This window comes from Elephas maximus, chromosome 20 (genome assembly GCF_024166365.1).
Source record: "Elephas maximus indicus isolate mEleMax1 chromosome 20, mEleMax1 primary haplotype, whole genome shotgun sequence".
In the NCBI taxonomy this organism is placed as follows: domain Eukaryota; kingdom Metazoa; phylum Chordata; class Mammalia; order Proboscidea; family Elephantidae; genus Elephas; species Elephas maximus.
The window spans coordinates 65,125,263-65,141,460 of record NC_064838.1 but is presented as its reverse complement, the minus strand read 5'-3'; the positions used below and the strand labels follow the sequence as shown (position 1 = coordinate 65,141,460).

Genomic DNA, 16,198 nt, shown 5'->3' with positions numbered 1-16,198 from the left:
GGAGGACTTATTAAATCACAGGTAGTTGAGCTCCAGCCCCAGAGTTTCTGATTTGGAAGTTCTGGGATAAAACAAAAACCAAACCAAACCCATTTCCTTTGAGTCGATCCTGACTCATAGCAACTGTTTTAGTCATATGATGCTGCTGTAACAGAAATACTGTAAGTGGATGGCTTCAACAAACAGAAGTTTATTCTCTCACAGTTCCATAGGCTAAAAGTCCAAATTCAGGGCATCAGCTCCAGGGGAAGGCTTTCTCTTTCTCTGTCAGCTCTGGAGGAAGGTCCTTGTCATCAATCTTCTTCTGGTCTAGGAGCTTCTCTGCACAGGAACCCTGAATCCAAAGGATGAACTCTGCTCCTGGCATTGCTTTCTTGGTGGTTTGAGGGCCCCCCGTCTCTCTGCTTGCTTCTGTCTTTTATGTCTCAAAAGAGATTGGCTTAAGACACTGTATAATCTTGTAGATTCCATCAACATAACTGTCACTAATTCATCTCATTAACATCATAATGATAGGATTTACAACACACAGGAAAATCACATCAGATGACAAAATGGTAAACAATCATACAATACTGGGAATCATGACTTAGCTAAGTTAACAGATATTTTGGGGGGGACACAATTCAATCCATGAGGTTCCATGCTTTGCCCCCCCCCAAATTCATATCCTTGCTACACGTAAAACATATTCACCCCATCATGTCACAGCAAAACTCTTAAATCAACTCCAAGTCCAAAATCCAAAAATTTCTCTTCATCCATGAAATCTAGAATACAAGTTATCTGCTTCCAAAGTTCAATGGTGTAACAGGCACAAGGTGAGAAATTGGTGGGAAAGAAGGCATAACAGGCAGCAGGCAAGTTAGCAGAACACATTACATCAGCCCTCAAGTCTTGAAAAAAAAAATCCACTGTTCTCTGAGACCATTTACACAATAGCGTTGCCCTCCAGACTCTGGGTATTGGCCACACTCTCCAGACACGGAGCAGAGGCCCTTCGGCCCTGGGCTCCAGCTCCACCTTCCAGGCCCACTGGGACAGCAACTCTGCTCCCTCAGCTTTAGGCACACCATTTTCCTAGTCCATGAGTGGCGACTCCACCCTTAGAAATCCCAGAAGCCATAGCTCCACCCTTTGAGACCCGAGAAGTCATGGTCATACCATTTGAGACTGAGGCAGCTCTCTTTTCTGTATTCCTTGTTGCTTCTGCTTCCAGGTTCCTTGGCCTCTGGGCCCCACAGGCCTCACTGAACACATCTGTCCTGCTGGGGTAAGTGTTCCAAAGCTCTGTAGCCCCACTGATAAGTGCCTGGAGGCATCCTATTGAGCCAGTAAACTTTGGTCAGAAGGCACCCAGCTCTCTTGCACCGTGGGTTGGCAAGTCTAGCTCCACTGATAGGTGACAGGAGGTACCCCACTCTACCAGGAAGCCTTCTGTGCGCAGGCATTCAGCTGTTCCGCTCCGTGGGTCAGCTCCAGCATTCTTTGGCACAGGTCTCCTGGTTCTTCCACTGTTGGTTTTCTGCCGCTGCTTCTCCTGGTCTGTGCCATTTCCAGTGTAACAGCTATCTTCACTTCCTTCTAAGTCCTTAATCCATTCACAGTTTCAAAGCCACTTCCACATTTTGGGTATCTGTTAGAGCAGCACCCCGCTCTTGGTACCAAATTCTGTCTTAGTCATCTAGTGCTTCTATAATAGAAAACCACAAGTGGATGGCTTCAACAAACAGAAGTTTATTCTCTCGCAGTGCAAATTTTAGGGTGTCAGCTCGAGCAAAAGGCTTTCTCTTTCTCTGTCAGCTCTGGAGGAAGGTCCCTGTCATCAATCTTCTTCTGGTCTAGGAGCTTCTCTGCACAGGAACCCTGAATCCAAAGGATGTGCTCTGCTCCTGGCACTGCTTTCTTGGCGGTATGAGGGCCCCCTGCCTCTCTGCTTGCTTCTGTCTTTTATATCTCAAAAGAGATTGGCTTAAGACACTATCTAATCTTGTAGCTCTCATCAACATAACTGCCACTAATTCATCTCATTAACATCATAATGATAGGATTTACAACACATAGGAAAATCACATCAGATGACAAAATGGTAAACAATCATACAGTACTGGGAATCACGACCTAGCCAAGTTGACAGGTATTTTGGGGAGACACAATTCAATCCATGACAGCAACCAACCTTTAGGTTAGCAGCCAAACTTTGAACCACTGTGCCACCAGTTCTGGGGTAAAGGCCTAATAATTTGCATTTTTAATAAGCTCCCAGGTGATGCTGATGCTGATGCAGCTGGCCCAGGAGCCACCCTTTAGCTTTCTACATAAATTATTCTCAGTCAGAGAATACAAATGGGCTATTAAATAGAGGGCCTTTACAAGGAAGATACTTACGGAATACAATAGAAATTAGGTAATTCTCATTTAGGCATTTACCTCCAAACAAAGAATGCCTGGCGGACCGAGAGTAGCCAGGGTGCTGCTATGGGTTTGAGAAACTGAATGACCGAGTGTGTATCCTGCTTCCACCACTTGCTGGCTTTGTGTCTCCAGGCAGATTACTGAATCCACTGTGCTTCACCCTCCTCATCTGTACAGATGATAGTAGTCCCTACACCATGGGGTTATGAGACAAATTCAATGAGATGATGTATGCCAAGATTTTAGCCCAGGAGCTGGCATGTAGTGAGAGCTGCATTATTGCATGAAGACATTAATAACATACCAAAGGAAAGGTAATATGTATGAATGCATGTACACTGGAGAGATTTAAAGCTATCACCTGTCTTCTGATATCGGCATGTTGGGTTTGAGGCTCGTTTACATAGGAGATTTGTCTTGTGCAGAATGTCACCTGAAGTAAGGCCAAGGTGAGTTCTCTAGCATATCAAGTGTCATGAGCTTACTGAGGGTGAGTTTTATCTCAAATGTGCTTCAGACTGTTTCAGATGAGGTTGGTGAAGACATGTGTGGTCTGCTTGTGGACGAGCAGCTGCTGTGAGCGGTGGCAGTGGCATTGTTGGTGGGAGCAGACAGAATGGAGAGATGGGAGAAACAGGTGGAGAAGAGGGAGAAAGCAGAGACAGAGAAAGGTAAGGCAAAAAAAAAGTGGGAGAGAATCGAGAATTCAGGACTTTCTTGTATCAAATACTTTTTAAAAAACAACTTATTGTGCTTTAGGTGAACATTTACAGCACAAGTTAGTTTCTCATTCAAAAATTTATACACAAGTTGTTTTGTGATGTTGGTTACAATTCCCACCTTGTGTCAACGCTTTTTTTCTTTCCCTTTCCACCCTGGGTTCCCCACATCCATTGTCCAGGTTTCCTGCCCCTTCCTGCCTTCTTATATAAGTCATCCCATTGCCTTCTTGCCTGCATGGTTTCTGCTGAGTAGTCCAAGCTTATTCTTATTGACTCTCCTTTGTAGGTGGCTTTTCATTTATCCCTAGCTGCTCTTAAAATTCTCTCTTTACCTTTGGTCTTGGCAAGTTTGATTATAATATGTCTTGGTGACTTTCTTTTAAAATCTACCTTTTGTGGAGTTTGTTGAGCATCTTGGATAGTTATCTTCTCCTCTTTTACAATATCAGGGAAGTTTTCTGCCAACAGATCTTCAACAATTCTCTCTGTATTTTCTGTTATCCGTCCCTGTTCTGGTACTCCATTCGCTCGTAGGTTATTCCTCTTGATAGAGTCCCACATGATTCTTAAGGTTTCTTCATTTTTTTAAATTCTTTTATCTGATTTTTCTTCAAATATATTGATGCCAAGTGCTTTATCTTCAAGTTCAGAAATTCTGCCTTCTACTTGCTCAATTCTGCTCCTCTGACTTTCTATTGAGTTGTCCACTTCTGTGATTTTATTGTTAATCTTCTGAATTTCTGATTGCTGTCTGTGGATTTTTCTAGCTTACTAAATTTTTCATTATGTTCCTGAATAATGTTTCTAATTTCTTGAGCTGCTTTATCTGTGTGTTCCTTGGCTTGTTCTGCATAGTGCCTGATTTCCTTCCTGATGTCTTGAACGGTTCTGTATATTAAACTTTTGTATTCCGCTTCTGGTAATTCCAGGAAGGCACTTGCATCTAGAAGATCCCTTGATTCTTTCTTTTGAGAGTGTGTTGAGGTGATCATCGTCTGTTTCTTTATGTGACTTGATCTCGACTGTTGTCTCCGACCCATCTATAAGTTATTGTATTAGTTTACTTTATGTTTGCTTACTGTGTTGTAGCTTCTTGCTTTGTTTTGTTTTGACATACCCAAATGGGTTGCTTGAGTGAGCTAGCTTGATTATTTTTGCCTTTGGAGCTCTGACATCCTATCCCCGTATGGGTAGAGCTGTTATTGGGTATATCAGTCTAGGAATCCATTCATTTTTCTTGCATGAATTCAGCTCAGATGTCCAGGTAGCTGATCATCAAGTGTGTGGTACAGGCTCTGTCCTACAATCTTAGAGGGGCAGGGGTGATTGGTATAGGTACCAGTATCTGGTTGCAGCAGGATGTCACACTCTGAAGAAGGCAGGGGGCTGAGAATTATCCCCCAAGTGTCTCTGAGGAAAGCATGTCCCTGTTCCCTAGAGCGTACAGGTGTGTGGGTTCTGCAAACAGACCATGGGCACCCAATGTTTTTGGTTGTGAGGACTGGGAGGTACCAGTTATCCCTGGACCCTTGTCTCAGGTGGCTGGGTGACCTGAGTGGAGCCACCAGTCCTCAAGCTCCTGATGTGGGTAGGTGAGGACCCTGTTTAATAGGCAAAGCAATGTCAAACATCAAACACCCACCTCTCCAGTTGTAGTCTGCCAACAAGGGCCTATTCTCCTGAAATAGGCCCACACAGGTCCATGCAGAGGGGAAAAGTACTCAAAGTCCATGAACCATTTATGCCTGGACAGGAGCCACTTCTGTCCTGAGCTCCCCTGGTTAGTGGAGCTGGCAAATTATCTTTTCTCCCAATTGCAAATTTTTTCCTCCTCCAAGGCCAAGAGGATGGCTCTAGGTGCTCAACAGGGCCTATCTCAGGCCCAGGGAATTCGGCCACTGAAGTTGGCTTGGGAGTGGGGGAGGGGGGCATGATAAAATATATGCAAGTACTTAGCTTTTGCTGAGGGCACCGTTCTTCTCTGGTTCTGGAGATGTGAGTAGGCTGCGTGGCTGGCTGCTTATCCCTGAGGAAACTGTGGCCACTTCTGGGAATGGTGCCTGAGGGCTCCCAGCAATTCGGGTCCTGTAACTCTTCTCCGCTGCTGAACAGTCTCTCCCTGCCCTGCCCCTCAGTTCATTTTCTAACCTTGTCTTTGATGTTCAGGGCTCCTAGCTTGTCATAAACATACTCATTTCACTTGTTTTTTCGGGTTTTTGTTGTAAGAGGGCTCACCAGAAGCATCTGTCTTTTCTGTCATCTTGGTCCCGCCTCCCCCTTCCTGCCTTCTTGTCTATGCTTTTGGGCAGAGTTTGCCCATTTGATCTCAAATACTTGATTGAACTAAGAACCACATTCCTCACGTGTGTTACTGTTTCTTTATAACCCTCTCTAATCTTGGACTGAAACTTGGGCTTCCAGAATCACTCCAGTGCTGAGTTAGCAGGGTTTCAGGGATCATGGTCTCATGGGTTCCTCCTGTCTCTGTCAGACCAGTCTGTTCTTTTTTTTTGTGTATGTGTGTGAATTTTAATTTTGTTTTACATTTTTCTCCTGCTCTGCCCAGGACCTCTGTTGTGATCCCTGTCAGAGCAATCCATATCAAAATACTTTTGATTTAAGTTACATTTCCGCCTTTCTAAGCATTCTAATGGTATTCACCTGTGCTTATTTATTTACACCAGAACCTCTGAGGAGCCTGTTTGGTACTAGACAATGCCCTCTTGGAACTTCTGAGATCCAGTCCATTAGCAAGTATGATAAAAATGGAGGTGAACAAAGCATGGTCCCTCCCTGTCCCCAAGGAGCATGCCAACAAGTAGGAGAGAAAGGCATTGAAGAATAAATAGAATTTCCTTAGACAAAGGAGGAGAGAAAAATATTACCAAGTCTGGACTTCCAAGAACAGACCTGGTTAGAATCCTGGCTTCAGCCCTAACTAACTATGAGATTGTGGACCAGTGGTTTGCCCTCCCTCAACCCTCAATGTACTCAGGCATATTATGGAGGTAGTTTTTCTGGAAAGGGCTATTGATACAGGAACAGGCTTAGTATACACCGTATATTGCCTGGCAAGCATGGTAGGTCCTTAATAATTGAAGTCGGGAATAACTGGTTTGTTTGATGCTAGTGTTTTGCAGAGAGAGTACAGAGTTCAGGCTAGTGGTTTTCAGCTACGTTTACTGTGACTATCGCAGTGCGAAGAACAGAAGAAATTGCCTAGAGAAGAGGCAAGAAGTGGAGTATAAGCTCATGCCAGCATGAAGAATAATTGCCGTTTACCAGAACATGCGTGAGCCTTGTCCCCTGGGTACATGAGAGAGCGAGCAGAGCAGTCAACAGTTTCTATTGCAACAATGAAAGCACAGGGAGAGGAACAAGTAGATGATGTTATGACCGCGGGTGCTTCTGTCAACACGGTAAGTTAAGGCTGTACTTCAATAGTCATTGCCTTGTCGTTATGGCTAGATTGTTTCACGTTGCAGAATCCCTCAAATGTGATGCCAAGAAGGTGCTTCCTCAGAACTGCATGGCTTGCACATGATGATCGTGGATCTCTGGCTTAAGAGCATCGCTCAGCTGTGGTAGCTAGGGGATAGTGTAATGAGAGCATCAAGGCGAGGAAGGAGAGAATCTTCCAGAGACGGAGGAAAACAAGGAGCATGGTCTTTGGAGCCACAGTGCCTGGGCTGGAATCTTGGCTCTGCCACATGCTGGCACTCTGTGACTCTTGTCAAGTTACTTACTTGCTCTGAGTCCCACTTTCTTCGCCTGTAACCTGTGGATGAGTTAATGTGTGTAAGGCACTCAGAGCATCACCTGATATATAGTTAGCACTCAAGAGCTACTTATTGTTTCGCCTAGGAAGGATATACCCAACTTCTGACATTTGAATCCCCATGGAACGAATGCTAGTTTGATTATAATTAAACTGCTTCTGTAAAGTCATATCAATGAAATATTTAACTAGTGAGAATTTCACTCCACATGCTCTGAGGATAACTAACTTATATGTTCTATATAATCATTTGTGTGACTCTTCAAAGTTGCTGTCTGTTTTTTCTCAATTCTTCCATTTTTCTACATGTTTATCTGTAACTGATGGTAATAAATTACTATAAAATTAAGCTTTTCACATGTACTGCTTTTTATTTACTATACCTGACTGTATAGATTATTACCCTTAAGAGTTGTATACACAAAGTCATTTATATTGTATTTTATGGATGACTTAAGGAGCCTTTGTGGTGCAGTGGTTAAGAACTTGGATGGTAACCAAAAGGTCAATATTTCGAATCCACCAGCCACTCCTTGGAAACCCTATGGAGACAGTTCCACTCTGTTCTATAGGGTCACAATGGGTCAGAATGGACTTGAAGGCAATGAGTTCGGGTTTTTGTTTTTCTTTAAGGCGTTTTCAAATGTTACTAAGGACTGGAGAATGTCACCCACAATGGATGCCTCTCCAGCATGGATGGTTGGCTGGTAGTCACAGAACTTACCGCGGCTTTGTATTTTTTAATCTACTGGAGTAGATATTTCTTATTCCATTTCATCTCAAGTTGTAGAATCCAGTTGAACTCAGTGCAGGACACCAGGAACAGGCTGGGTGATTGGTGTACATCAAATGTTATTTTGCAGGCATTTTGTTTTTCTTTTTAAATTGTACCAAGAGCCTGTTGTGTGTGTTAGCAACTTATGTGTTCATTTGTCTTTGCTGTAATAATAGTAGGTTTTTGCTTAGAAGGCCACGTCTATTACTATGCAATTAGAGCAAGATGAACGTGTTTAAGAGCTGCACAGAGTGGGAGGAGGGGAAGGCATTGAGCATAAAATCAGACGTCTGACAACAGATTTTTATTTACATGGTTCTGGGAGTTTTCTTTTGGCTGATGCATAAATACCTCCTAGCTTTGTTCATCTCTCACACTTAGAGTTTCTCCTAAACCTTTGTATGTATTTGGGGAATGAATAAGTTTGTCTTTTTTTTTTTTTTTTTTTTAAGAAAGAATTGTATATCTGTTGAGTGTGTTGGTTGGCTCCTATGATTCAAAATGGTAGTTTCTGTTTTTTTACACTTTGTGGTTGTATATTGTAGTGATTCAAAATGCGGCTAGCCCTTTGCAGTTTTTATTTAAATAAAAGGTTATTTCATCCTTACATGTTTTGTCAGTTCCTGCTGTACCATCCCAACACAAGCCTGACCTATTAGCCATTTTTTTTCTTCTCCCTATGGGAAGTTTGGGATTCATTTTGGAGCATTTAATTCATATTTTTAAGATAGGAATACCATATCACACAGATCATCATGTACTTCTGAACCAAATAGAGACAGTTTTGGGTTGTTTCTACTTACTCTGTTAAGACCAAAATTGTATGAAATAGTTGATTTGAAAATCAGGAGGCCAAGGCAGGGTGTTAGAAAGAGATGACGATCTTACCTGTTGTCATTTATTTCCTAAATTGTATTTTAGATTGTAGCATTCAGCTTTTACTGAGATTGCCAAATCCACCTTCAAAGTACAGGCATTTTCTTCTGCAATTAAAACAGTGATATTTGACGTTCTCTTTTATTGGTTATGCTAATAAAGACTTAGGACAAAGAAAATTGTAACGGGTGGGCAAGTCATTTTGTTGGGTTTTTAAACATGCAGTTAATGGTAGGAAAAGCTGAGAAACACAGATTCCCATCCTATGTACTAATCTGTATGCTCCTGACTGATAGTGGTGCTGAAGTGACAAGGTAAGAATTGACAAATAAAAGCCATAGGGGTTAACAACTGTGTGTTTGCTTTTCCTTTTCTGTAGTGCATGTGAGAGAAAGCAAAATGCATCACCATGCCCTTGCGTGACCACGGTGATACCAAACCCTCAAATTGTAATTTCATTCTATCAAAGGCAAGGGGTATCAGTAATAATTAATGGCCACCTTAATGTTAGTTGAATGAGGCATTGGTGGTTCAGTGGTAGAATTCTCCCTTTCCGTGCAGGAGACTCAGGTTCGATTCCCAGCCAGTGCACCTCATGTGCAGCCACCATCCATCTATCAGTGGAGCCTTGTGTGTTACCGTGATGCTGAGCAGGATTCAGCAGAGCTTCCAGACTGAGATGGACTAGGAAGAAAGAGCAGGACCAGATGGTATTTCATTATGTTACCATGAGTTGGGGGCTAACCACAATGTCAGTTGATTCTACTTTATGTCATCATCTCTGTTTTGGACTCTGCTCTTGTTAAGATATTATGGAAGATATCTTTGTTATTAAATCAGTAATAGTATCTACAGGTAGCTGTCTTACAAATTTCTTGGCATAGACAAGTGAGTGCTTCCAGCACAGCATCCAATTGTTGAAAAATCTCAATTGGTATACTGTCAATTCCTGGGTCCTTATTTTTCACCAGTGCCGCAGTGCAGCTTGGACTTCTTCCTTCAAGAACGCTGGAAACACTGACTTGTCTATGCCAAGAAATTTGGGAGACAGCTACCTGACCAACCAACTGAAAGAGATGCATATTTTCGCCCATTCCAAAGAAAGGAGATCCAACAGATTGTGGAAATTATCGAACAATATCATTAATATCACAAACAAATATCACATGCAAGTAAAATTTTGCTGAAGATAATGTAAAAAGAGTTGCAGCAGTACATCGACAGGGAACTGCCAGAAATTCAAGCCGGTTTCAGAAGAGGACATGGAACTAGGGATATCATTGCTGCTGTCAGATGGATCCTGGCTGAAAACAGAGAATACCAGAAGGATATTTACCCGTGTTTTACTGCATATGCAAAGGCATTTGACTGTGTGGATCATAACAAATTGTGGATAACTGCAAAGAATGGGAATTCCAGGGCATTTAATTGTTTTCATAAGGAACCTGTACATAGACCAAGAAGTAGTCTTTCAGATAAAACAAGGGGATAACGCATGGTTTAAAATCAGGAAAGGTGTGCATCAAGGTTGTATCTTTTTACCATACTTATTCAATCTGTGTGTTGAGCAGGCAATTCCAGAAGCTAGACTATATGAGGAAGAACATGACATCAGGATTGCTGGAAGACTCATAAACAACCTGAGTTATGCAGATGACACAACCTTGCTTGCTGAAAGTAAAGAGGACTTGGAGCACTTACTGATGAAGATCAGACTACAGCCTTTAGTATGGATAACACCTCAACATAAAACAAAAATCCTAACAATTAGACCAGCGAGCACCATCATGATAAATGAGGAAAAGATTGACTTTGTCAAGGATTTCATTTTACTTGGATCCACAGTCAACACCCAATCAATCCAGCAATCAAGAAATCAAACAATGTATTGCATTGGGCAGATCTGCAAAAGACTTCTTTAAAGTGTTAAAAAGCAAAGATGTCACCTTGAGGACTAAGGCGTGGTTGACCCAAGCCATGGTATTTTCAATCACCTCATATGTATGTGAAAGCTGAACAATGAATAAAGAAGATCACAGAATTGATGCTTTTGGATCATGGTGTTGATAAAGAAATATTGAATATACCATGGACTGCCAGAAGAATGAACAAACCTGTCTTGGAAGAAGTACGCCAGACTGCTCCTTAGAAGCAAGGAAGGTAAGATCAAGTCTCATGGATGGTGCGATCAAGCCTCACAGACTTTGGACGTGCTATCAGGAGGGAGCAGACCCTAGAGAAGAACATCATGCTTGATCAAGTAGAGGGTGAGCAAAAAAGGGAAAGACCCTCAATGAGATGGATTGACACAGTGGCTGCAACAATGGGCCCAAACAAAGCAACAATTGTGAGAATGATGCAGGGCCGGGCAGCATTTCATTCTGTTGTACACAGGGTCACTATGAGTCAGAACTGACTTGACAGCACCTAACAACAATAGTTTCTATAGAATTTTTTGAAAACTCAAATTATAAAGCAGTGTTTGACATAGGGTTTTCCAGAAATGCCTTAGCACTCCAAAGATAATCACATTCTGCTTTTTTGTAATTAATGTGTGTTTTTGACAGTAACAGCAATATTTAAGTACTGGTGGTAGATTAAAAATAAAATTAACCTATTAATTAAGGAGAGTAGATGGATAAAGGTTGAACAAATACAAAAAAACCTATGTTGAAAAATATTATTTTTAACGAAAATATGCACCTTATCACCTTCTAAATGGTAACAGTGTCTTTGTTAAGTTTGAAATATGTGAACAGACAGAAGGATTTTATTTTTAAGTAGCTCATGTCCATGCAAATTATAAGTTCCTAAATAGTCAAGTAGGCAGCAGTTAGAATACGAAGCTCTAGGGTATGGTTTTTCAGCCTTGGCAGTATTGACGTTTCAGACCTGCTGGTTCTTTGCTGCGGGGGCTGTCTTGCGCATTGTGGGATGTTTCATTGCAATGCTGGCCTCTACCCACCAGATACCAGTAGTCCACCTCCTTCCCCTTGTGATAATAACCAAAAATGTCTCCAGACATTGCCAAATGTGCCCTGAGGGATAAAATTGCCTCTGGTGGAAGACCCGTTGTTCTAGGGATTTGGGATAGGAATACACACTTTAAGTTTCCGGTGAATTTTTTTTTTTTAAATCACCAGTCTCAACTGTGACTGGCAAATCATGAAGGCCAATGTAAAATGAGAGGTCACCCAGTCATAGCTGAAATAAACTGCACAACTTTGTCCTCATTCACAGCTCTAGGAGTGTGCTGGAAAGCAAGCACAAAAAAGACCTCTAGTCCCTACCTCCTTTCCTTACCTACTTTTCCATCAGAAAACATTCCAATGACTCTGTTTTCAGTGCCAGTTCATTTTAGTAATGTAGCTCCAATGGTTTATAATTACAGCAGATGATGAGTGATCTGCCTACTAAGAAGAGTTCATTTCTTCCTGGTGAATGAAAGCACAGAAGGAGCCATGTTGCCATAGAGGCCTGTGTACTTCTGAATTTGATTTGACAAGCTAGTCATGACATCAGCAAGAGGTCTCCAGAAGGTAAAGGTGGAGCAGCTGGCAGGGCAGGCGGCGTCTGGGGAAGATGATGGCTAATGATAGCTAGAGGCCTGATTGCTTATTCTCTGCCTAATTCCAAATGCAAGTTGTGCTGGATGTGCTCGTCATTTAGAAATTTAGACCAGATGCTGTGTTTGATATATTGTGTACAGTTCTATTTGGTTTATGAGAGGTCTGTTGGAGTCAGAGTATACAAAAATGATTTCTAAGTGAGGGGGAAAAAATCTCTGATTAGGCTATTGAGTTCTGTCAGCGAAGAATATGGAGTCTAGATTGAAGATGTTAACAGTGGCACAGTTGTTTACTTAGCAAAAAAAAAGAAAAACAAAGAGTGATATTTACATGTTTTTTTAAACCCTCCAGTAATATCTGTACTTTTTTTTTTTTTAAACCCTCTAGTAATATCTGTACTGTTGATTTGTAGAGTATTCTGTGGGTTAACTGATAGAGGCAGTTTGATCTTTCTTAGGCTAGACCTAGATTGTAGTTAGAGATGATATTAAGGACTTTAATTCTGAGTAAAAAGAAAACAAACAAAAAACGGTCGCCATTGAATCAGTTCCAACTGATGGCAACCTCATACGAGTCAGAATAGAACTCTGCTGCATAGGTTTTCAGCGGCTGATTTTCTGAAAGTGATCACCAGGCCTTTCTCCAAGGTGCCTCTGGGTGGACTGGAACCTGTAAGCTTTTGGTTCTTAGCCGAGAGCATTAACTGTTTGTGCCACCTAGAGACTCCTAGTTCTGAGTACCTGGGGAAAACACTTCTTTCATGGCTCATTTTGAAATGGCACATGCAAAGCCTTATGTAATTTTTGAGATATGATACTCCCATGTTTTGGATTTTGGCAAACTTATATTGATGTTAAAAGAAGGTCTTATGAGCCTTATTTGGCATGTGTGGCCACCACTCCCCAATTCTGTATCCACCAGAAACATCATTATTTCAAGGACTGCATTTTTTTCTACTCCAGGAAGCCAATCCTAGTTGACCAGTGTTGGCTTATAAGCCAAAACCCATTGGCTATTGTTGATTTAAACCCTGGTCTACATAACAAGTTATGAAATGTATACTCTAGGTGAGTGCTGTCCAATCTAACTATATTTGTGCTATCCAGCATAATAGCCACTAGCCATATGTGGCTGAGTACTTGAAATGTGGCTAGTATGACTGAGAAATAGAATTTTAGATTAAATTTAATTTTCTTTAAATATAAATGTATATAGCCATGTGGCTATCAGCTACCATATTGGACAGTGCAGCTATGGCCCTTTCAGGCACATTTTCTGAGAATCATTTTTTGACCTAAGATTTTGGTCTCCACGGGACTACTGAACAAGCCATACCCAGAGTTCTAGAGCCATTACCATTGCCTAAGATCCTAATCTAGTCAGTGGTTGTGTATGCTAGAGATAGACTAAACTAGAACATTTGGGTAATCTAGATCTAGACTAGGCTAGACTAGAACATTTGGGTAATCTAGATCTAGACTAGACTAGAATATTTGGGTAATACAGAATTGTTCATGTATGGCATGCAGTGCCAAGGTGCTGTTCATGAACTATTTGGTGATGTTATAAATTGTGGAGTTTCATAAGATGCAACAAGGCCCATGGCCATAACAGCAAGTGCCAGGAACTGTTCTGTGTGGTTCCTTGTTTAAGTGGTTGCCGTCCTGCTGGCATGGGTAGAACTAGGAAGAGACCATAAGTTCTCGGGATTGTGTCAGGGTTTATAAAAGCTTTATAAATGTTTCTAGTCATGCTTGGAACAAGACCTTGCCAGATTCCTACCCTCTGGTGGATGCCCTATGATGAATGAAATTGCCTAAGAAATATCAGTCTGTCTGCACCTCAACAGGCCAGCATGCCCAGGGTGGTTGGAAACTGGTACTGATAATAATTGATATTTGGTTTGTATTTGTAATAGAAGTCTGAAAAGATGGAAACTACTCATGCAGTCAGCCAATTAAACTTTGACACGTACATAAGCATGCAGATATTCACAGCAGCACTGGTCTTAAGTCTTTTTTAAACTTTACCCTCTTCTTCCAATGAGGTTGTCCAACCTTGAGAAGTTGCGCTGAGTCTCGGCGTCCTCATTTATAATTAAATAGCCCCTAACCTTTTTTAACCTTTAGGAGTCCTATGAGGCTTAAGTGGGATAATAAAAATACAGATCCTAATATGGTTCCTGATCCATGTGAATTGCTCTACCAGTTTTAACTATTGTTGTTGCTGCAGTTGTTATATATCTGAAAGGTTATGTATTAAACAAAAGGTAGTATAAATTCAAGTATATAAAGGCCTAAAGATGCTTGCTACGAAAGAAATATTTATATAGATGTGTTTCTTTTTTCAACCTGAGGATTCTCTTGAAGTACAAATCAATCTCCCTTAATTCATTTGTTTTATAAATTAAGAGTTTTTCTATACCAGGTATTCCAGAAACTAGGCACATCCATAAAAAACAGAAAAAAAAAAAAACCAAACCCAGTGCCATCCATATCTCTCAAAAATGGCTTTCTAAAAGTTATTAGATGATCGATTATGGCAATAAATAGGACTATCTTTTAAGTTATTGTCCAATCATATGAAATTGTGCTTATATAATGATTTAAAAATAGTTATGGTAATTTGCTTTTCATTAATGATCTCTTCTGAATCCTGGAGTAAATGTCATGCCAAACTTACTCAGGTTGGGAATTGAATTGTCATGAATTGAATTATGTCCCCTTAAAAATGTGCATATCAACTTGGCTAGGCCATGTGTGGTGGTCCTCCATTTTGTGATTGTAATTTTATGTTGAGAGGATTAGGGTGGCGTTGTAACACCACCTTTACTCAGGTCACCTCCCTGATCCAAGGTAAAGGGAGTCTCCCTGGGGTGCAGCCTGCACCACCTTTGATCTCTCTAGAGATAAAAGGAAAGGGAAGCAAGCAGAGAGTTGGGGACCTCATACCACCAAGAAAGTAGCACCAGGAGCAGAGCGCGTCCTTTGGACACGGTGTCCCTGCACCTGAGAAGCTCCTCAACCAGGGAAAGATTGAGGGCAAGGACCTTCCTCCAGAGCCCACAGAGAGAGAAAGCCTTCCCCTGGAGCCAGTGCCATGAATTTAGGCTTGTAACCTACTAAACTGTGAGAAAATAAATTTCTCTTTGTTAAAGCCATCCATTTGTGGTATTTCTGTTATGGTATTTAGCATTAGATAACTAAGACACTCAGGTATTCAATTTTTGAGTTATCGGAAGAGAAAATATCTCTAGCTTCTTAGGTCGAAGTTTTAATATTAAAATATAGTTTCCTGAGAAAGATTCCATGTTAAGTATTTTTGTATTTAATTAATGTCCAAAATTATCTACATTGAGTATCTATAGTATTTGGATTAACTAGATAAATATTTCAATCATTCACTGACCGAAAGCAATAATTTAGGGAAGGTATGATTAATTTGACCTATTTCATCTAAGGAGTTGGATTCTGATTGTGAGAATTATCTGGGAAAACCATTCCCTTTTCGGGTGGAGGGATAGATGTAAATTTAGAATGAAATCTATTCCTTATGGCCTCAGGGGGCCTGTGCGTTAATGGAGAAATTGATATTAGGATAAAATCTTGAACAATTAGGGATTTTTTTATCTAAAACCCAATTAACCTTTAGCAGTTCTCCCCATAGCAGTAACATGCTCTCATTTTCACAGCTGTGGGGATTAAATGGACTCTTTATCACTGTACAGCCAAAGACAAAAGTCAGACTCTGCAAGACCAATTTTAGAGAAGGCAAAGGAGCTGTTCTCCGAGGGTCGAGGATGTGTACCACTTACACAATTTGTAGTGCTTGCGGCAAGTTATATTCTCCTTCCTGTTAGAGCTTCATTTTTATGAATCTGTGTCGGGTCTTTCTTCAGGGTATTTTGTGATAATGAAATGGGCTTCCTAGCCTAGGTTCTGAGGCCCAGATTCATGATCTCTGCATTACTCACATGGTCCTTGTGGCTGAGGAGCAGGCATTACTACCAATATTCAAAGACATTTTTCGTTTTCTGGAAGAAGACAAAAAAGCAAAATGTCAC

General features: G+C 41.1%; 1 protein-coding gene and 1 long non-coding RNA gene across 15 annotated transcripts in view; both read left to right on the top strand.

The window, feature by feature from the left end:
- FHIT (fragile histidine triad diadenosine triphosphatase) overlaps positions 1-16,198 on the top strand; it is a 1,766,300-nt gene that overhangs the window by 961,917 nt on the left and 788,185 nt on the right. The window lies entirely within an intron of this gene.
- LOC126064399 (uncharacterized) overlaps positions 1-16,198 on the top strand; it is a 305,820-nt gene that overhangs the window by 157,494 nt on the left and 132,128 nt on the right. For 9 of the 11 annotated variants that reach the window (XR_007514502.1, XR_007514495.1, XR_007514500.1 and 6 more), the window contains 2 exons: positions 2,933-3,086; positions 6,268-6,556. This is a non-coding gene — a long non-coding RNA (uncharacterized LOC126064399). Of the gene's footprint in view, positions 1-2,932; positions 3,087-6,267; positions 6,557-11,957; positions 12,106-16,198 lie in introns of all 11 variants that reach the window. The other 2 variants (XR_007514494.1, XR_007514492.1) reach the window with 2 other exon arrangements.